The sequence below is a fragment of the Theropithecus gelada genome, chromosome 20 (assembly GCF_003255815.1).
Source record: "Theropithecus gelada isolate Dixy chromosome 20, Tgel_1.0, whole genome shotgun sequence".
NCBI classification, from domain to species: domain Eukaryota; kingdom Metazoa; phylum Chordata; class Mammalia; order Primates; family Cercopithecidae; genus Theropithecus; species Theropithecus gelada.
Window position 1 is genome coordinate 30,512,710 of NC_037688.1, and position 11,189 is coordinate 30,523,898.

Genomic DNA, 11,189 nt, shown 5'->3' on the forward strand with positions numbered 1-11,189 from the left:
CNGGGGCGACCCACAGCCGCGGCTTTCTGTCCCGAAGCAACCCTTTGGTGACCCCACAAGGTGGGCGGCCTAGGGGAGCCAAACTGTGGCCACCTCCCCTGGCTCAACTTACACAGTAACTTGGATTTACCTTCCCAGAACGTACCCAGCCTCTCACTCACTCAGCCAGCCATCCATTCATTCACCCACTACCCGCTCATCCACTCACCCACCCATCCACCATCCATCCATCCATCCACCCACCCACTCACCCACCCATCCAACCATCCACCCATCCAACCATCCACCCATCCATCCACCCATCTATCCACCCATCTATCCACCTATCCATCTACTCATCCACCCATCCAACCATCCACCCATCCATTCACAACCCATCCACCCACCCACCCACCTTCCATCCATCCATTCATCCACCCATCCACCCACTCACCCACCCATCCACCCACCCACCCACTCACCTGCCCATCCATCCACCCACTCACTCACCCATTCACCCACTCACCCACGCATCCACTTTCACCCACCCTTCCACCATCCATCCACCCACCCATTCACTCATCCAGCCATCCACCCCCCATCCACTGTTTATCCACCCACCCACTCACCCACCCATCTACCAACTCACCCATCCATCCACCCATTCACCCATCCAACCACCATTCATCCACTCACCCATTCATCCATCCAACCACACACTCATTCACCCATCTACCCATCCATCCATCTGGCCACTCACCTACCCACACATCCACCCCACTCACCCACCATCCACCTCTCCCTCCACCCATCCACTGTCCCTCTTTCTCCCTTCTTCTCCTGTTTTCCTTATACCACCTATGTTGTAAGGGGCTTGCAGCCAGTTCATCTATTACAATAGTCCTGGGCTTACAAATAGCCCTGTTTTTTAAAAATGGGGACTTACACAAAACTGGCAGCTTTTAATTCTGCCAAGTAAGGATATTACAAAATACATATAATTGCCATCTGGTAATTAATTCTTTCAGCAAATATGTATGAGCACCTGCTTTAGCAGGTGCTGGAGATATAGTGTAAACTTTGCTTGCAGGGCGATTCCATTCTAGGGTTTCAGGAAATGGAAAACAGGTAATAAACAAAGAAATAAGACAGTGTCTAAAGTTTAATGGGCAGGGCAGGTTTCCTTATATAGACCTGGGAATATGTTATTTGAATTGAGTTCTGGATGACAAGAAGGCTGAGAAAATGTCCCAGAAAGAGAGAAGGTTGAGGAACGCAGGAGCTGGACAAGGAGGTCCCTGGGAGTAGAATTGGTGGGCACGAAATGAGGCTGGAGAAGTGGACCAGGCAGATGCTGTAGGCGACGACAGTGTGCGTTTCTATTCTAAACAATGGGAGAACATTGAAGATTTTGAGGGGAGAGTAACCTTTTCTGACTGATATGTTTGAAAGACCACTCTGGCTTCTGTGAGGAGGATGGATGATGGGGGCCCAGAGTAGAGGGAAGAGATGAGTTATGAAGCTGCTGAAGGAGTCCAGGTGAGGGTGACGATGGCCATGGAGACAGTGACAAGTGGACAGGTCCTGGTTGTAGTTTTGGGGAAGAATTTACAGTATGGATCGGATGTGGGGGAATGAGGGGAAGGGAGTGACCAGGTTGATGGTGGGGTTTTTTTACTGAGACAAGGGAGACTGGATAGAACCAGGTTTCTGGGGACATTAGAGAGTTCCATTTTGAACACGCTAAATTTGAGATGGCTATCATTCATCCAAGTGTAGATGTCTAGTTGCAGTTGAATATATGAGTCTGAAATATGGGGAGAGGGTTGGGCTGGAGATGCTCCATGAGAGTAGAGAAAGAAAGTAGAATGGAAGAGAGACCTTGGGCAGAGCCCCCAGGGAATTCTAACTTTTAGAGCTAAGACTCAAGAGGATTAAGAAGTAATGAGAATAGATGGGAAACCAAGAGGGTGGGGGTGACCAGACATCAACCTCCAACCCACAGAAGTGCTGCTACGAGCCCTGAGCCTTTCTTCCCAGAGTGGAGAGGATGGGGCCAAATTCTAGGACCTTCCACAATCTTTACTGAGCAAAGTCCTGTTCTGAGCCCGGGACAACTATGGATGCAGAGGAAGCCTGGTGAACAAGCAGACACAGGATGGTTTGTGGAACTGCATAGCCATTCCTCTCTTATACCTTCCTTCTTGACCTCTGCAGACCTCTTTCAGAATAAACAAACCCTCAAACTAGCTTGCCTTTTTTTTTTTTTTTTGAGACAGAATGTTACTCTGTCGCCCAGGCTGGAGTGCAGTGGCACCATCTCGGCTCACTGCAACCTCCGCTTCCTGGGTTCAAGTGATTCTCCTGCCTCAGCCACCTGAGTAGCTGGGATTACAGGCGCGCACCACCACGCCCAGCTAATTTTTGTACTTTTAGTAGAGACAGGGTTTCACCATGTTGGTCAGGCTGGTCTCGAACTCCTGACCTCATGATCCGCCCACCTTGGCCTCCCAAAGTGCTGGAATTACAGGCATGAGCCACCGTGCCCAGCCCCAGCTTGCCTTTTAGTTTCATTTCTCTTTGTTTTGTATCTTTATACGCAAATTATTATCATTTTGCCACATTTATTCCATCTCTCTCTATATGGATGTAAACTTTAAAAAATGAAACATTTGTGCTAAATTCCAGACACATGGCTCTCCCCCTAAATACTTCAACATGTTTTTCCAAAGAATAACTTCCTCCTACACAGCCAGATTACAGTGAGCACAATCCAGAAATTTAGCATTGATATAATATTATTAAATATATCCTCTATAACCCAATTCCCTTATTATCCCAATAATGTCCTTTATATATACTCTCTCCCCACTTAAAATCCAAGGATTCAATTAAGGATTATTCATGATATGTGAATAATGCATTGTCATGTCATCATCATCATGTCTGTTTAGTCTCCTTTAAGTCTCCTTCAATCAATACGTTTCTCAACATTTTTTTTCTCTTTCACGAAAGCACTGATTTTTTTTTTTTTTTTTTGGACAGAGTTTCCCTTTTTTCCCGGTTAGAGTGCAGTGGTGCGATCTCAGCTCACTGCAGCCACTGCCTCCTAGGTTCAAGCAATTATCTGCCTCAGCCTCCCAAGTATCTGGGACTACAGGCGTGTACCACCATGCCCAGCTAATTTTTGTATTTTTAGTAGAGACCAGGTTTCATCACGTGGGCCAGGCTGGTCTTGAACTCCTGACCTCATGATCCACTGGCCTCTGCCTCCCAAAGTACTGGGATTACAGGTGTGAGTCGCTGTGCCGGCCTGCTTAGGTAATCTCTAAGAAGGTTGAGGCTTTCTCTATAGCTATCCTCTCCTTCTGATCCCTCACCAGAACTGCCCTTTACAGTATGTTTATGGCAATATAGGATTTTTCTAGTGTGCTCTTCCAAACTCTTCTAACCTCTGGCCACTACCTAGTTCCAAAGCTGCTCCCACATTTTTAGGTATTTGTTACAGCAGCACCCCACTTCTCCTACCAATTTCTGTTCAGTCCATTTGGGCTGCTATAACAAAATACCACAGACTGGATAATTTGTAAAGACAGAAATTTATTTCTCATAGTTCTGGAGACTAGGAAATCCAAGATCAAGATGCTAGCAGCTTTGGTGTCTGATGAGGGCCTGTTCCTCATAGATGATGGCTTCTAAGTGTCCTCACATGGTAAAAGGAGCAAGGAAGCTCCCTTCAACCTCTTTTATAAGGACATGGATTCCATTCATGAAGGCAGAGTCCTTATTACTTCATCGCTTTCCCCAAGGCTCTGTCTCTTGATACTATCACATTGGGTATTGGGTTCCAACATATGAATTTTGGGGAACACTGACATTGAGACCATAGTATACCCTTTCCAAGTCAGGTGGCCCTCTGTTGGGTGGCAGGCAACCCCAGAGAAGGAACAGCTGTGACTTGCTGTCAGTCAGTGTCAACGTGGCTGGGGGATGGGTATATCAGCAGGTAAAGGGGATCCAGAGCCCCTCTCAACAAATGATCATTGCAATGATTTCCTTGTGAATTGTTCTAGGGTTTGATTCACATAAATACAAGTAGAACAAATCTATATACACTTCTTCCCGATTCACACAAAAGCTAGTATAGTTTTCTCTGTTTTGTGCCTTGCTTTTTTCATGTAATTTTCTGAAGATCTTTTCATATTGGTAAATAAAAAAGTTCCTCATTCTTTTTTTCAAGCTGCATAGTGCCCTGCTGTATGAATGTATTATAATGTATTTAATTAGTCCTCTCTTGATAGACATTTGGATTATTTCTAATCTTTTGCTACTATAAAGCTGTATGAATGACCTTGTGTGTTATTTTGCATTCTCACATGTACATCTGTGGTGTAAATCTCCATAAGTTTAATGTCTTAAAAGTGACCGAGCCATCCAAAGGTGGGAGAATCACTTGAATCCGGGAGGCGAAGGTTGCAGTGAGCTGAGATCGCGCCATTTCACTCCAGCCTGGGAGACACAGCAAAACTCTGTCTCAAAAACAAAAAAAAGAGCCTGGTGTATTATATCTGTAGCCTCAGTGGTGATCATGGCAGGGCTTGGAATGGAGTGAGTCTTTAATGAAATGGTGAAGGGACCAGTGGTTAATGTCTAAAAAGTAACCTAGACATTAACCTTTTTTTTTATTTTTATTTTTTTTGAGACTGAGTCTCACTCTATCGCCCAGACTGGAGTGCAGTGGTATGATCTCGGCTCACCGCAACCTCCACCTCCAGGGTTCAAGTGGTTCTCCTGCCTCAGCCTCCCGAGTAGCTGGGACTACAGGCACCTGCCACCACACCTGGCTAATTTTTATATTTTTAGTAGAGACAGGGTTTTGCCATGTTGGCCAGGCTGGTCTTGAACTCCTGACCTCAAGTTATCCACCCACCTCAGCCTCCCAAGACATTAAACTTTTGATAGCTTGCCAAATGTCCTCCACAGGAATTATATAGATTTGTATTCCCAACAGTTATACATGAGAGTGTCTATTTCCCCACAACTTCATCAACAGCATGTACTACCAAAATTTTGTTTTTTTCCCCCTAAACTAAACGTCCTTTAAAATCTAGGTGGAGGTAGCCATGGCCCCACAGCTCTTGCACTCTGTACATTGGTGGAAATGTGATTAAAATCACCTTCCCAGTGATTTTAAGAACTGTTTTTTTCTGATTATAAAAATAATACACAGGCTAGGCTTGGTGGCTCACACCTGTAATCCCAGCATTTTGGGAGGCTGAGGCAGGAGGACTGCTTGAGCCCAGGAGTTCAAAACCAGCCTGGGCAGCATAGGGAGACCCCTGTCTCTACAAAAAACACAAAAATTAGCTGAGTGTGGTGGTGCGCGCCTACAGTCCCAGCTACTTGGGAGGCTGGGGTGAGAGTCTCGCTGTCTATCCCAGGCTAGAGTGCAGTGACCCAGTCTCGGCTCACTGCAACCTCTGCCTCTCGGGTTCAAGCGATTCTCCTGCCTCAGCCTCCCAAGTAGGTGGGATTACAGGCGCGTGCCACCACGCCTGGGATAGACAGTGAGACTCCCATCTAAAAAAAAAAAAAGAAAGAAAGAAAGAAACTCTCATATAGATATAAAATGAACATGTTCAAGATTTTCTTTAACTCAATGATCATTGAAGAAATCAAGCAGATATTATAATAGGTTCAAAAAAGAATAACAGACCCATTTGTAGACCAGGAATAATGAAATAAATTGCAAATGGAGGCAAATTTGTTTTGTTTTGTTTTTGTTTTTACAGAGGGAAAGCAGAATCAATCGACTTTCTACTAGACAGAACATAATTTGCATGTTTATAGACAAGAATTTTTTTTGCATTGCGACCAATTAGCTATTTGTAAAATAGCTCAAAGTCAATGAAAGACTAGAGTCAGATACCCTGGAGGAGTGTCCTCTAGACGACGAAGTTTTTCACTGAAGTTCAAGTGGCGAGGCATTAGTTTTCTTCCAACTGGAAAGGTGAGCTGTTAAATGGCCTGGGAGCTTTGGGGTTTGGGAAAATCTGGGTTTGAGGCTAGTCCGGAGGAGAAGTAGCGCCTCCCGGTGGTTCTGATTCCGCAGGCTGGGAACGGAGCCCGGGCATCTGTGTTTTCGAATAGTTTCACGAGGCACCCTAATTAAGAACCGGTGTGTTAATTTAGCACTCAATATTCCATCCTAAAGGAGAGTCTAATGTAGGAATAATCCAAATACTTACCTAAGTTTTTCTTTAAGCAAATAAACATCTGTATTGGCTTTGGGCACAGGCAATGGCATTTGGGGACACGGAGTTGACTTTTTCCATTTGGTTTCTTTGAGTGGTTTCTTTCAGCCTTCGCTTATGAGGGAGGCAGTCCTTAGCTATGTGGGTCAAGGGGGAAATCCTCGCACAGTCTCCGCGAGATCTTCTGATTCTCTTTCCCACTCAGCACATCCTGTGCTTGCTGTCAGACCCTAGACTCAAGCTCTGGCGACAGAGGGGACTTCGGGCTGGGTTAGTTCCTACGCAGGCGCTCTAGGTGGGAGAGCGAGCCTGCAGGTGGCGCAGAGCTGGCCAGCAGGGGGCAGCACAGGCTCAGGCTGGAGGCGCGGGAGCCCATACGATACAGTCTTCCTCAGTTTTGAGAATCCCCTCCCCCGACTCAGCCGGGGTGACGAGAGTTCCCTCATTCAGCTGTGAAACAACGCCTGGAGTTCACTATTTAGGTTTACTAAATAGGTTCATTACTTCCTGAACTTCGCATAATACATAGGTGAGACTGAGCTAGGGAAGTTACTCACCCTCCCTCTGCCCCAAATGCAACCCTCTCGCTTGCAAAATGGGGATAATTGTACCTACCTCATAGGCTTAAATAAATAATATGCATAACACACTGGCACAGTGCCTAACATATATTTATACTACACATGTATTCGCTATTCTTTTGTTTAAAAACAAATTTTTTTTAGAGACGGAGGTCTTGCTATATTGCCCAGGCTGGTCTTGAACTCCTGGGCTCTAGCCATCCTCCTGCCTCAGCCTCCAAAGTCCTGGGATGACAGGTGTGAGCCCCCACGCCTGGCCTGTATTAGCTATTGTTATTGCATTGCTATTGCACTGTGGATGCCATTGTGATGCAAGGAAGAGAAATAAGATAGTTGTGCTGGCAGAGAGCTCACAGCCTCATGAGAGAGGCGGCTAAGTAAATTCTTTGTGACACTGGGAAGAAAAAGATGAGCATGAGGTGGGGGCAGGGTATGGAGGCAGAAGTAAACAAAAGTCTTCGGGAGGCTGAGGCAGGCGGATCACCTGAGGTCAGGAGTTCGAGACCAGCCTGGCCAACATGGAGAAACCCTGTCTCTATTAAAAATATAAAAATTAGCTGGGTGTGGTGGTGTGTGCCTGTGGTCGCAGCTACTCAGGAGGCTGAGTCAGGAGAATCGCTTGAACCCAGGAGGTGGAGGTTGCAGTAAGCTGAGATGGCGCCACTGTACTCCAGCCTGGCCAACAGAGCAAGACTCTGTCTCAAAAAAAAAAAAAAAAAAAAAAAAAAGACAAAGGAGTGAAGGGAGAGCCTTCATCCTCTGAAGGGTCGCTGAAAATTAACTGACAAAAGGCAGATTTATAGGAGAAATAGAAATTTATTAATGTGTAGGAGAGTCTTACAAAATATAAGATCTCAAAGAAAGGGAACAGAGTTGGATGCTTTTTTTTTTTTTTGAGATGGAGTCTCCCTGTCACCCAGCCTGGAGTGCAGTGGTGCGATCTTGGCTCACTGCAACCTCTGCCTCCCAGGTTCAAGCAATTCTCCTGCCTCAGCCTCCGAGTAACTGGGACTACAGGTGTGCGCCACCACACCTGACTAATTTTTGTATTTTTAGTAGAGACCGGTTTTCACCGTGTTGGCCAGGCTGATCTCAAACTCCTGACCTCAAGTGATCCACCCACCTTGGCCTCCCAAAGTGCTGGGATTACAGGTGTGAGCCACCGCACCTGGGCTGGGTTGGATATTTTTATACCATCTTGAGGTTACAGGAAGAATAGGGGCTTGGACTCTGGCAAAACAGGTTGTGGGAGAGGGAAAGGAGGACTGGCTAGCGAAGGTGGTCTTGTTATGTAGCTAAAACTTCACAGGTAACCACTCTCAGACAGAATAGATATGAATGTTTCTTTCAAACTTTTATTTTTTATTTTTTATTTTTTTTTTGTAGAGATGGGGGGGGGGTCTCACTATGGTGTCCAGGCTGGTCTCGAACTCATGGGCTCAAGTGATCTGCCAGCCGCGGCCTCCCACACACCCAACCGCTTTCAAACCTTTAAAGGTGTTAGACACTTACTTAACCTTCCCTAGATTTGGACAAAGGAGGGCTTCAAAGAAAGCCTGGCTGCATCAAGGCAGATTTTCTCCATAGATAAAATCTCTCCCACAAAAGACAGCTTTTCAGCTATTCTTGTATTTCCAGTTCTTCTGAATAGCCAGCTTGAAATGTATCAAAGAAGTCTATTTTGGAGCAAAATATTTTTGTTTCCTTTAGTGGCTTCCAGGAGAGAGAGTGCTTAAGGAGAGTTTTTAGGAATCAGTAGGACAGTCATCTTTCCTTTTTTTTTGAGATGGAGTCTTGCTCCATTGCCCAGGCTGGAATACAGTGGCATGATCTTAGCTCACTGCAACCTCTGCCTCCCGGGTTCAAGCAATTCTCCTGCCTCAGCCCCCCGAGTAGCTGAGATTACAGGCATGTGTCACCACGCCCAGCTAATTTTTGTATTTTTAGTAGAAATGGGGTTTCACCATGTTGGCCAGGCTGGTCTCCACTCCTGATCTCAAGTGATCCACCCACCTTGGCCTCCCAAAGAACTGGGATTACAGGCATGAGCCACCACTCCCAGCCCTGTAATCCTTATGTTTGATTTCACAAGGGAAGAAGTAAAGGGGAGCAAGGGAAGAACTAAAGGAAAAAAGGCAGAAGAGGGAGGCAGGGTCAGATTATAAAAAGCCTGGAAAGCCAGCAGTTAGTCATTTCTCCTACTCTTCTCACCCAAGACACAGTCTGACTCCTTCCTGGGAACCTGAAAATGATCTGTCTAAGGTCATTGACAACTTCCAAACACAAATGACACATTTCGATCTTGAACTTACTCAACTTCTCTGTAATAAAAACATTATAACTACCAGTATCTGACATTCATTGAGCACCTGACATTCACCGAGTATTTTGAGCATCTGTAGTTCACTGAGTATTTATTTGACCATCAGTGACTCATTGTTCTCAGGCAACGAGTCACTGATCATGTGTTCTCTCTGGGTCTGTGGTCTCCAAGCAGGTGCGCACAACCTCTCACTGTGGTGAAGGGGAAAAATCCGAGACCTCTCTTTAGTCTGTAAATATTATCTTTTTGGGAATCTTTTTCTGTATCTGATTTATAATGTAAATAATATGTTAGTACAGCAGTTCATAGATATAATTTATAAATACATGTATTCATGTTGGGATTAGGTTTGAGAGTACAGGCTGTATGGAGCCACCAGAGATAGCTTTTAATTAGAGAAGTACCTCAGTCAAATTTGTTATAAAAATAACATTCCAGGCCAGGCACGGTGGCTCACACCTGTAATCCCAGCAATTTGGGAGGCTGAGGAGGGTGGATTGCTTGAACTCAGGAGTTTGAGATCAGCCTGGTCAACATGGTGAAACCCCATCTCTACTAAAAATACAAAAATTAGCCAGGTGTGGTGGTGTGCACCTGTAGTCCCAGCTACTCGGGAGGCTGAGGCAGGAGAATCGCTTGAATCCGGGAGGCAGAGGTTACAGTGAGCCTAGATGGTGCCATTGCACTCCAGCCTGGGTGACAGAGCAAGACTCTGTCTCAAAACAAACAAACAAACAAACAAAAAACCAAAAAACATTCCAGGCTAAGCATGGTGGCTCATGTCTGTAACCACAACACTTTGGGAGGAAGAAGCAGGAGGATTGCTGGAGACCAGCCTGGGCTACATAGGCAGACCCCCATCTGTTAAAAAAAAAAAAATGTCAGCTGGGTGTGGTGGTGTGTGTCTGTAGTCTCAGCTACTTGGGAGGCTGAGGTGGGAGGATTATTTGAACCCAGGATGTCGAGGCTGCAATGAGTCATGACTGTACCACTTCACTCCAGTCTGGGCGACAGAGTGAGACTCTGTCTCAAAAAAGAAAAATAAAAAATAAATAACATTCCAAAATATTCTAGAGGGAGAGCAGGTCCCAGCTGAGGCCTTGGGAGGGAGAAAAAGAGAACGTGAGAGATATTAAGAAGGGTAATTGCATAAGCAAGAAGGAGCAGGTGATCAATATTGAATGAGAACAATAAGTCACTGATGGTTCAATAATGAACTACAAATGCTGAAAATATTCTCTACCACACTGTGGATCAGAAATTCAAGAGTGGCTTGACTGTGGGTCTGTGAGTCTCCCTCGACGTTACAGCCAAGAGGGTGTCAGGGACTGTAGTCATTTAGGCTTTAACGGGGCTTATTCTGTGGAAGGGCCGTGTATGCAAAGCAACCCCCAACCACAGAAGGAGCCAAGAAACTAAAGAACAAGGCAGGTGAATCCAGTTTGTCAGTAGAGGATGAATTATTGGGGAATTTACAGGTGGAAGTGTGGTCTTGGATGGCAGCGAGACAGGTAGATCACTGCACCGTTACTTCCCAGAGGGCTTATACACCAGAGGGAAGGGGTGCATATGCCTGCCGTATAGACGCAATTAAAGAAATTAAAGGCAGCCCTCCAGAGCAGGCAAGAATGCTACGTGTGTCACAGCCTATAATTTGCGCGATAACATCAAGGTTGCTTTGGCTTAAAGGCAGGATTTATGGTGAGTACATATTCTTACATAAAGGGCAATAAACAACGTTGGAATCAGGAGGCACTCCTGGGGCCTGGGGTTAATCAGAAGTCAGCATGGTGGATTAGCATCCAAGATGGAGACACTTGAGTCTTCACAGGGCTTGAGGATCTGCTCCAAAGCTGGCTTGCCCAAGGTGAGCCTCTCCACAGGGCTGCTGTGGCGTTAGCAAAATATGGCCGCTGACTTTTTCCAGAACAAGAGAGCCAAGAGACCAAGATGGAAACTCAATGCCTTTTTAAAAAAAAAATTTTTTTTTGAGATGGAGTTTTAGCTCTCCCAGGCATGGTGCAACCTTGACTCATTGCAACCTCTGCCTCC